The sequence below is a fragment of the Bemisia tabaci genome, unplaced genomic scaffold, assembly GCF_918797505.1.
Source record: "Bemisia tabaci unplaced genomic scaffold, PGI_BMITA_v3".
NCBI lineage: Eukaryota > Metazoa > Arthropoda > Insecta > Hemiptera > Aleyrodidae > Bemisia > Bemisia tabaci.
In genome coordinates this window covers 83738-96102 of record NW_027311757.1, presented here as the reverse complement: position 1 = coordinate 96102, position 12365 = coordinate 83738, and positions in this window count along the sequence as shown.

Sequence of the window (12365 nt, the reverse complement as noted above, 5' to 3'; positions counted from 1 at the left end):
GAAACATTTAGGAGAAATTCTCTTTTGCACCTGTGTCACACTACAAAGAAGATAGCTTAGTAATGTAATAGAACGCTCTATGAGTATTTGAGGTAAAATTGAATATTCGCAGAATAACCAAGCATAGAATATCATGGATGTTTTATGAATACCTCCTAGATTGTCCGCAATATTTTAAAAACATTTTAAAAATATTTTCGTTATTGCTATGAAAATATCTTACAAAAAATATTGATACAACTTTTTAAAAATATTTTTTAAAAATAATTTACATGACAATATTATAAAATTGTTTTTATGCTTTTAATTTATAAATAATTGTTTCGTAAATAATTTTTCAAAAATATTTTCCAACTATTTTTAGATATATTTCAAACTTTTTAAAGTAATATTTCAAAAATATTTTTTTGAAAATAATTTTAAAATATTTCAAAAATATTGTCTGTAAACATTTTTAAAATATTAATAAAAAAGTTTTGAAAATATTTTTTAAAGTATTTTTAAAAAAATATTTACAAAAAATTGTTTTGAATTATTTTAAAAATATTTTCAAGTCCCTATTCTTAGTTATTATGAGGTGTAATTTACATTAGTGTAAATTTAGTGTAGGTACGTGTTACGTGAGATCGAAAAGAAACAAATACCAGGAACGAGCCGCGCACTGACGCAATGCATGCTATAACAGGCGTGATTTTAACCCGGTCCGCCATGAGCTCCCTGTGGCTCAGTGGCAGAATGTTGGGTTATCAAACTCGCGGCCCAGGTTCAAGTCCGCACGAAGGCGTCCGGGTATTTTACGCTATTAAACATCGCAGGAATTCAGGTAAGTGGTTTATAATATTCAATACTAGTGTAATTCATGTTTCAAATGTAATAAATGTGCAGTACTATGAAAATGACGATCTTTGCCTGTAATTCCACATCTACTTGACAGAGTGTGCTGAGTACACAGAAGTAAATAGTGTCATTAATCATTGATAGAGCGCGCATGGTATACAAATAGGTAAACATTCCGGTAAAATATTTTCGATTAAATATTTTTAAAATATTTTTAAAATTTTCCTTGAAAATATTTTTAAAATATTTACATGGAGGTAATATGTTGCAATTTTGGAAATATTTTGGCAATGTTTGAATAAGTACAAAATAATGTCAAAAATATTTTTAAAAAGTTTTAAAAATATTGCGGTGCTGACTGGGAGAATATTTAAGCGGTCACGCAGTCTGTTTTGGATATTCTGTGAATACTCATTGAATCTGCCGAGATATTCAATTTTCGATGTTTCGGTAACCCTCGCAAAACATGCTCATGTTGATTAGTCGAAATCTTGTGTATGGCTCTTCAAACTGAGTTTAATACGTATGTGAAGGTGTCCCTCTGGTCGCTCCGTGCCCCCCCCCCCCCTTCTACTTCGCCAGGCTGAGGCCCCTTCTTTTCAGATGGGACATAAGAGGACCTAGTCGAACCTAGAAATACGAAAAATTGGCTCCCTCGCAATTTTTTCTTTGCCGGCCCCTATTTTTAGAAGTGCAAAAGAGAACTCGGGTTTAAAGCTGTCAGTTTTATTGAGGAAACACAAAATTATCATAGCATAGTGAACACGGGTTCGGGCAAAGCAGTCAGCAGCGGCCATTGCATTAACAAGAGAAGAAAGTTGATCAATGGAGACTGAAGAAAAATCAGGGTTGCCCTTACGGTGATTGCTAACCTAGTGTCGGTGAAATTCTTACTCTAACACCTCCACTCGATACACAGTTTTACAGATTAAAATGTGGATTGTCTACAAATTTATTTCAACTTCTTTTTACTTAAATGCTACAAAAATTTTGAGTAACCCAAGTAGCATGGATTATGGATTGCAATGTCATTGCAATGGATTGTGAGTTGATTGCAATTTTTGCTTGTTGCCTATACGTTCATTTGAAGGCGCTGAAAATTTTGCAATTTAATTGGAATGAGTTTGCAAGAAATGGAGGTTATGCATGTTGCCTAACCTTCTTTTTCAAGGCACTATAAAGACTGCAATTTCGGTGCAATCAAGTTGAAACAAATTCACGCCATGTGCCTAGCATCCAATTTTCTGGTTGTTTTAAAATTTTTCGACTTAAATGTCTTACCTAACCCAGATAGCACCTTTATCAAAATATTTTCATGACAATATTGTAATTAAAATATTTTTAAAATGTTTTTATCACATTTTTAGGGAATATTTCGAAAATTTTTCAAAAAATATTTTTGAAATAATTAAAAAATGTTGCCTGTAAGCATTTTTAAAATATTCCTTAAGAAAGTTTTGAAAATATTTTAAATATATTTTTTGAAAATATTTTTAAGTTCTCAAGTTAGTATGTGGTGTAAAATACACCAGTGTAAATTTAGTGTAAGTACCTAGTACGTAATATCGAAAAAAAAATAATAAGAGGAAAAAGAAAGAAGAATGAGAAAACACGGCGTTATAATCAAAGCTATGATGAAAGTTGAGCTGCGCACTGACGCAATGCATGCTATAACAACAGGCGTGATTTTAACCCGACTTACCATCAGCTCCCTGTGGCTCAGTGGCAGAGTGCTGGGCTATGACACACGCGGGTCGGGTTCAAGTCCACACGAGCGCGTCCGGTATTTTACGCTGCTAAACGTGTTAGGACTTCAAGTAAGTATGGGTTCGAATTATTCTAATTTCCCCGGAAAATTTAGGGGTTGAAATTTAAAGGTCGTCAATATTGAAATTTCTTCGCAAAAAAATTGCAACTTTTTTTTCAATTAGGGGGTCAGATGTTGTAAAATAATTGAAATTTTCTCGAAAAAAAGTTGAAATCATCCGGAAATTGTATTTCATTTAAAGTGCAATTTTTTCGTTGCAAAATGCTACTTGGGAAGTTATAATGTTTATGTTATGTTACTGTCGAAGTTATAACAGAAAAAGAGCTTTACCTACCTTTTGCTTTACTGTAGATAGAAAAAAAAATTCATAAGGCTTTAAGAGCATGATTCACAAACATGTATAACTGGCAAAAATTAAAAGCTTTTAAAGAATGATTCATGAACAGGTTTCTTGGAAGCAGTTTTGTAAAAAGGTCGGCAACATTTTTTGTCGACAAGTAGTATGAAAATGGCGACTTGACCGCAGTAAATTATCCAACAGCGTTGCACGATGGTGCAGAAAAATATAAATTAAAGTACAGTGGTGTATGGCAGTTATTGTACAATAGGGCAACGCTGTAAAGAAGAGACGATTGTATGTTGCCCCTTCAATATGCGGGTTATGCAATGGTGTAATGTAGCCCCTTCAATATGCGAGTTATGCAATGGTGTATTCTTCAAGATGGCGGTTATGCCACAGCGTTGCCGGACGGTGCAGTTAAATAAATGATTTTTAATGGGTGAAATTTGGCAACATCGAATTGTACAGTGTTGCCAGATGGTGCAAGAAATCAGTTAATTTTCCGATACAATTTTGTGAGATTGTGCAAAAAATTCGGAGTTTCGGACTTGTAAAATTTTGACGGCATCCAGGATAGACCATATCTTACAGTATGGGTCTGGTATCGGAGTCTGGAGATTAGGGTCCTATTCGGGAATTTCCATTTTCAGTAGTAAGCGCTTGGAGATGCGTATGTGAACCTTGGGTTTTGCGAAGAGCAACTGGGATTGGATATTGCAATGTTCAGTTTGGTGAATCAAACATTTTCATTATTCTACAATTTGGTACAATGAACAGAAAAATCATATAAAGAAAAGAAAGCTACACAAGTTAAAATAATCCATGCTAATACATCCCAGTATCACTCGTTGGACATACATCGGGCAAAGAGACAGCGTTCTGAATAATTTTGGCGCGCTAAGTTGTTCAAGAATTCACTTTTCCTTGTCAGAATGACTAAAATAGAGCATGTCACGAGAGACCAAGATTCCTTATTCTTGAGGGGCAAGTTTTGGAAGTTTTCGACGGTCAAAGAGCGTCCCAGCCTTCTGGGGAGCGGAAGGATTAGGTCTTTTTCCGAGAGCCGCTCTCCTCTCTCTTGTGTACAATGCTATGCGAATCGCACTCAAAAGTCTGCATATCTTCCAGTCCCGTTCGTCTACTTTCTTGTACCCCTGCTTTAAGAAGTACATTATTTCATGCTCGTCTGCGACACGTTCTAGGAGATGGCAAAATCTTTCCGTTATCTCAACTAACCCATAACACCCGACGGGATCGGAAGTGTCTATTGAGCTGAGTTTAAGATGGAGGAACAACTTGTCAGGAAAAAGGAGTCTGGCAAACTTGTTCAAAAGCTCTGCTCGTATTCCTGGAATCTTGAAAGAGAGAGCCTCATACACCGTGTCCAAGGTGTTCATCGCTCTAATCGATTGTGATTTGAGGGTTGGAGCGTCCATACTTGATGAGCTCTTGTTTTGAAATAATCGATCATATTTCCTCGACACTATTTATACGTTCCCTGACTAGAATTGATAATTTTCCCCACTTGCATGAAAGCGTAGTTTTATATTGCTACTATAAATTATGACTACACAGTTTGTCCGAGTGTAACCGAGTCTGGTGATTAGCAAACACTACTATATTTACTCTGAGGTAAATTATAACTCTACTCAAGAGTGTAATTTATGTTACGACTTATGACTACACAATTTGCCCGAGTGAAACCGAGTTTGGTGATTAATAAATACTACTATATTTACTTTGAGGTAAATTATGACTCTACAGTTTCTTTCCACTCGGTATGGAAACTATATATATATTTACCTCCGAGTAGAAACTCGTCAGTCTCACTTTTGATGATATTGGAAACCCTCGAGCTTATAATAGTATTCACATGTTCACTCTGAAATCTTTTCAACGAACAGAATCTTACAAACGAGAAAATAGTGTTGATTTTCTGTTCCGACGAAATCAGGTGACTATTGACGGTTAATATACTAGTTTACGCTGAGTACGAGAAAGCTGATGATTAAAGATAAGGAAGGAATGCAGTTGAAATAGTTTGAGACTAAAAACGAAGCTATTTTCGCGTCAACGGATCTGGACGAGTATTATGAAAGGTTCAGGGTCAAGATCAATAAAGAGTCATTCGATTTTCCCATGAACGGATCCGGGTAGGTGCTGAAGGAGAGCTACGTGTCAACCGCTATTACGCGTTACATCGAGGAGGAACGTACGTTAAGCTTCCGTTTCGCACGAACAATGTTGTCAATGTAAATAACGGTGCATGAAACGATTGTTTCCTGTTCGCAATGTTGGAAAAGTTCGTCCCGAAGGATGACAAGGATAAATATCGTCCGGCTAAATATTTAGATCTGTTCAATCTTTACGATTTCTCGGACGTTCGATTCCCCACGAGCATAGATGATATTGTGAAATTCGAGAAAAGGAACAACGTATCGGTTTCGGTATTTGGGTTCCGTGAGAGTTTGGTGTCCAACAAGAAAAAGTATACAGTTTACCCAATTAAAGTTGCCGACCCGGAAAGAGAGGACCACACCGACCTACTATGTTTCTCAACCCCCGTACCTTTCAGTTACCATTATTGTTGAATCAGGAACTTTGAACAACTTGTACGAAAACAGTTGACAAAACATCAACATCCTATCTAAATCTGCAAGAGGTGCTTTACGTTCAAGTACTCGATGGAGCAATTGAATCGACATAAACTTCTTTTCTCTTTGGTAAGCAAAGACGCGTTTCTAGCTTCATTTCCCGACGAGCGAAACCTCAAGTTCAAAAATCATCTTAAGGAAATAAAACATAATTATGTAATTTATGCAGACTTTGAAGCCTACTTGGAACAAATTCCTGGTGACTCGGAGCATCCAGCTTCTGCGTATACGCGGCGCATCTCAAATTCTTACGCTTACCTCCTTGTCACGGAGGATCCTGAGTTTAAAATGACGGATCCGAAACTGTACCGTGGCGAGGAGGCACATATCAAATTTCTGGACGATATAATCACTCTGGTAGGAAGAATCAGTAAGATTTACAATGACAAAGAGGGTAAAATAATAATGACACATGAAGACCGGGCCACATTTGAAGCGGAAAATAGGTGTGGACATTGCGAGGTGGATTTCTCACAACCAGGTATCGTAAAGGTAAGGGATCATGACCATCAAAAGAGAGCGGGAGGGGAAACAGTGTCCAATTATCGAAAAGCCTTATGTTCAAATTGCAATCTTATTTTCCGACATGAAAAATGTGTTAGAATAGTCCTGCACAATGGTAGTAGGTATGATTTCCATGAGGTAGTGCTGCCTCTGAACAAGTATCCTCATCGCGTCAACAATACCACACACGGAGGAAAAAAACATCCGCATGACGGTCCATCTGGGTAACAGGTTTTCGATCAAGTTCATCGACTCGTTCAGTTTCCTCCCCGCGTCGTTTGATAAACTGGTTCAGACGATCCCGCGCGAATCTTTCGTTCGCACGAGGAAACTCACTCCCACAGGTAATGAGTTCGATATGGTTTGTCGGAAAGCTCCGCTCCCGTACGATTACGTTGACAATCCGGCCAAGCTGAACGAGACGCGTCCACCACCACGAGAGGCTATCTTCAACACCCTGACTCAAACGCACATCTCCGAAGAGGAATACGAACGGTTTCTCCAAGGGTGGCAAACTCTCAATTTCCGTAATCTCGGCGAGTATTCAGATTTCTACTTGCGACTCGACGTGTGCCTCCTCAGCGATGTGTTCGAGGAGTTCCGTCTCTTTGGGATGAAAAATTATGGTTTGGACTGTGCCAACTACTTAACGCTACCCGGTTTCGCTTTCGACGCCTTCTTAAAAATAACTAATGTGAAAATTCAACTCTTCAATGATATGGATATGGTATTCATGATCATGAGCTCGATCCGAGGGGGGATAACACAGGTGGTGAAACGGCACGCTCTCACAAGCAATCCTTTGATACCGGATCAGTTTGATCCTAAAATACCAGTGAACTATGTACAATACTTAGATGTGACGGCACTGTACGCCCATACCATGAGAAAGCATCTGCCCTACGATAACTACACTTGGGTCCCGGAAGGAGAAGAGTTGCTAACTCTGGCGACAACTATTATCAACCATCACGACGACGCTCCTTTCGGGTTCATACTCGATGTAGATATTGAATATCCAGAACACCTCCACGACCTACACAAGGACCTTCCGTTCTTGTGCAGGAACGAAATACCACCATCGGGAGCGGGGAAATCAACGAAACTATTGACGACTCTAGGTCATAAAAACAACTATGTTATCCACTATGTAATGTTGAAAGAAGCGCTCGGTCAAGGATTAAAACTCCTGAGCGTCAACCGGGCAATCAAATTCCGTCAGGCTCCTTTCTTGGCACCCTTCTTCGAGCTGAACGCCCGGTTGAGACGGGACGCTACGAATCCGTTCCACCAAACGCTCCTTAAACTGAGCAGCAACGCTTGCTACGGAAAATTTATCGAGAACCCGTTGAAGCGAAAGAATATTAAATTGGGTACAAACAGCAGACATACTGAAAGCCATCTCACGGGTCGATTTCATAGATCGCACAATTTTCGATGAAGAGTTGGTGGCAATCCATTTACGGAGAACAGAGGTTGTCATAGACAGACCAATGTAGGTTGGTTTTTCAATCCTAGATCTGAGTAAAGTAGACATGTATCAATTCCACTATAATCACATGCTTAAGAAGTACAATCCCGACCAAGTTCAACTTCTCTACATGGATACGGACTCATTCATTTACGAGTTGATTACACCGAACGTCTACGATGATATGATGTCAGATCTACACATGTACGACACCTCCAACTTCCCAGACCGACACCAATGTCGCAGCGCGACGAACCGCAAAGTGATGGGTACTTTTAAAGACGAAACGGCGGGAGGACCCATTGCCAAGTTCGTCGCGCTGCGACCCAAAATGTACGCCTATCGATTCAGCGACGGTGACACGGAGAAAAGAGCAAAAGTGGTATCAACGGGAGCGTTAAGATCGCTAAACTTCGAAAACTTTCGGAGCGTATTGCAGGATCCTGAATCGAGGATGAGCGCTCCGATACGCAGGATCGGGGCGCGGAGACATAAACAATACTCATTTGAAAGTGCAAAAAGAACTATCTGCGGACTAGACGATAAACGTTGTATTTTAGACGACGGTGTTAACACTGTTCCTTGGGGTCATCGTGACATCAACCATCTTTGCATGGTGGATGAAAGTTGCGGAGCCGAGACCGAGTTGAGAAAAATCCTCGCGGTTAAAGAACCTCGTATAAATAGTATAAATAATTCTGGAGAACCGTCAGTTAAGAAACCTCGAATTTGAAAATAGTAAAAAATGTAACTAACGGAACGAGAGGACGATGGCATGTCTCGATGTACAAGGTTTTTGGAGCCAAGGAAAATTCATCGTCAAAGAGTTTGGTCTTGTGGATATGTAGTGTACTGAAACTGAACTCTATTTATTCAAACCACCATTCGCGAGCAGCTAGTTGAGCGCTAAAGATGTTGTGACAAACAACTGGTTTAAACACAATCATCATCACATGGAATGGGAAAGCGGGTTTCTCGAGTACGATGAATTCACTTTAAAAATGAATCGCATCGGGAACCACTACGATGTACTATATGTTAAAGGTGAACAAAAACGAGATTTCATCAGTCGTTTCGTGCCGGAAAAGTGTATCGTTGTAAATTTGGACACTAAAGATTGCCCGTCCTTGCGACTATTGGCTCGTTGGTCGACAGCATATACGTGCCCTTTAGTACATCCATTCTGCACTATGTCGAACGCATTCCCATTGTGTATGTGGATGTCGGAATCTTTTTATCGTGATTATTGCAAAACTGAAATCATGCAGGAGCAGCAGAAGATTATAGTAGCAGACGAACAAAGGAATCACCCCGAAAATAATATAGGAGTGGGAAATAAGTCAGATTGAACGAACCGAAATATAGCAGACGAAAAGTGAAATTATCCGTGCTTAATATATCAGACAAATTGTCGAATCAACCCGACTTAATATATAGCACACGAAAAGTGGAATCATCCGCAGACGAAATATCGAACCGAAATATAGCAGTCGAAAATTGAAATCATCCGTGCTTAATAAAGTAGACAACTTGTTTCAGTCGAAATATATAGCACACGAAAATTGGAATCATCCGTACCTTGCGAGAATTGACGACACCTACCATCATGGACGTTTTCAACAATTCTGTCTTGATCCTTAACGCTAAAGAGCTGACTGTAAACGCCCGCTACAAGATGTACAAACTCATCAAAATGCCATCCAAGTACGGGATAACCGTTGCCACTGATATCGTCTTCGATTATCATCATCGTCTCCTCTTCCTACCTTCGCACATTGCGGACCAATTGAGGGACGATGCAATTCAGGATATTAACGCTGGATCCTTCGATCTCATCTACGAAGGCCCGATCGGAAGAACACACAAATTCACACTCGTTCGAAACGTTGCAGCTTGATTTATATTGTAAGTCATGTTTGTAATCCTTTCTAAATGATGTAATGCTTGAAAAAAAAAAATAAATAAATAGCATGCTTGTAAAAAAAAATGGCAAAATAAACATGTTATATTTTTTTAAATTTTTGCTTAAGATCAATCCAATTGCCTCGCGGTTCCGTGCAGTAGTTCGTACGAATACTTCACAGGTGTGATCAGAATCACTTGGGCTGTAGTGTTGGCCGGGAAATTCTCCTTTACCACAACGGTCAACGTGATATCCACCGGCGCTGTTTTTAAATCTTCACCTTGAACGCATTTGATGACAAAAATCGCGAGATCTTTGAAATGTTCATACAACATAGCTGGCTCGCAGAGTTTCTCACCTTTCCAGTAGTCTCTCATAAAATCGGTGTAGTTCAGATAGGCGTGATGATAATCCATACTCGGGAAATCGTAGATCGTATCAACTTGAGGAAACCGACGCTCACCGATTTGAACGCTGATCGAGCGCACATTTACATGGTCGAAACGAGAGGAATCCTTCAGGTGATTGTCCCGTCGATCCGTTTGAAATACCAAAACTACGAATTTGAGCTTGTGCCTGCTGGTTGTTCTTACGCTCCATTTGAACGTCTTGGTCGGAAAAATCTCCGGGACGTCGTGCGATTCCCAATTCATGTAACCGAAACTAATTTTGTCGTTCTTCTTCATCTTGAGCAAGATTTGTTTTTCCAGTTCCAATGTGAATTTGACGATGGGAATCTCCCAATGAATTTCGATTATTTTAAATTTGATGGTGTAACCGTCCGCGGTCGCCGCGTCGGTGATATCATATGTTCTTATCCGTACCACTGCTTACTAGGATCAACTCTTGCGAGCATCTGACTAGAACGTCTTTAAAATGTACTGCGAATCCGCTGAGTGTAGACAACGGTACGATACCAAAGAAAGTTTGATTCCCCGTTGTGTAATCCCATTCGGTCCATGAATGAGTGATGTCACAAAAACCCGGCAGTTGCGAGTCCCGCGGTTTCCGCTCTAGTGTATGTGAGATAATTTTTCACGGTCGATGTCACTCCGACAGACTGCATGCTATCGACTTCCGTCCTGTTCACTTTATACTGCATACGGTCGAACATGTACTAGATATAATTGTTAGCCAACTTGAATGGAGGTTTTGTAGCATCTGCGGCGGCTCCAGGATTTTTCTCGAGTTTCACTTCTAAACACATGAAGATCCTCGAATCTTGAGGCACGGTGATCAGGCCGTGGGTATCGGGGGTGAACCGGATCGAATCATTGTTTCCACGCCGTTCGTCGACCGGACCGAAACGGATGTATTTGTATTCGATGATCTCTTGTCGCCAAGCTTCCATCTCGTTCTTATTTCGGATATTTCACCACGAATCCGAGTTGTGTGAGAGCCCTCTTGGAATATTCGGTCAAAGTTTTCCTCTGCTGCTGCTGCTGCTGCTGTTGTTGTTGTTGTTGTTGTTGTTGTTGTTGTTGTTGTTGTTGTTGTTGACAACTAGTCCGTGGATTATCAATACTATTATATGCGAGAAAATATGGGAACGTATCGTTGTCATCGTTCTGGATCCTTCGTTTACCCATAAGTTAGCGGTCTCACGTGCAGTCGCACTGTCGCTTCTTCACCACCGAAATTGATCGCTCTTCCTTGTTGGTCTACTATATTAACGAGCAAACGTTGGATCTTATCACCCAAGACGGGGTAGTAATGAATCGTCGACGGTTGCTCTACCATTTTGAATCCTGGTTCGATATCGGGAGCAAACGCATAAATGTGATGTCCGCGCACCCCGTTCACGTATCCACCGTCGGCGATGCTGCATTCGATGCATATCATGTTTATGGGAGGGATGTTGACGCGATAGTCAGCTTCGTGCCGTTCGTCCGGTGCTAAGAGACGCTTTCCGAATCCGAGCACCTTACGTAAAGTACCGGGTCTGCGGAAATGGATCCAGTACTTGGATTTGATGCTTACTTTAAGCGTAGCGTTGTTCGCTTTGAGTTTGATAGCTTCCGATCCGCCAAGTTCTCCCTACAAGTATTCTTGTATACCCTCGATCTCGTAGGCTCCGATCGGGGAGGAAATTGCCGAGTAATTCTCTTCAGGGTTCTCGGAGTAGAAAATCAGTCTGTTCGTTATGTCGATGTTCGGGATGGAATAATAAGTTACAAAACCCATCAGACCGATCTCGCAAGGTCCGAACAACTCGAGAGGTCTAGGCAGTGCAAACTCGAGAGCGTTGCTCCTCCCCGTCATTATTAACGTGTGACATCTTTTCTGAGTTTCCATATTTGGTTTCGAATAGTATATTTTCCTGGTTTGTACGAGCCATTCTAAACATCGTTTCCCGCAGACGCTCGAGTTGAAATTTTGTTCGCTATCATAATTGTATCCTATTGTCGTCGTCGTTGAGCTACCGCGTGAGCGTAAAATGTATCGCGTAATTTCAACGGGTGGTGGTAAATCACCGAAGCTGTCGTAGTACAATGCGTTACCGCTCTTTGAAATCCGGTACGCTGTCCAATGTGTACCGGGTCCATAGCTTCGGTCCAGATTGATGATACCGCACTCGGGACGTTTGGGTTTCTTGGTCGCCAATTCATCGATCATGAACACACCGCGGAAATGCGGGCTTCGTAATTGTTCTGTCGCAGCGATCCTCAACTCAACGTCCGTCATCGCTCGTCGCGGTAGCTCACGGATCAGTTTAAATTCTTTCGGTAAGGTCTCAAGTAAAGTCCGTAACCTTTACGGTACGGTCGCAAGTACAATCCTTCACCGAGGTGTACATTCTTCTTCAAAGATCCGTCGATGACGGTCTAGATCATTTCCGATACCGGTGTGATTGTTCTCGCGGCTAGACCGATACTCGTCAGGAGATT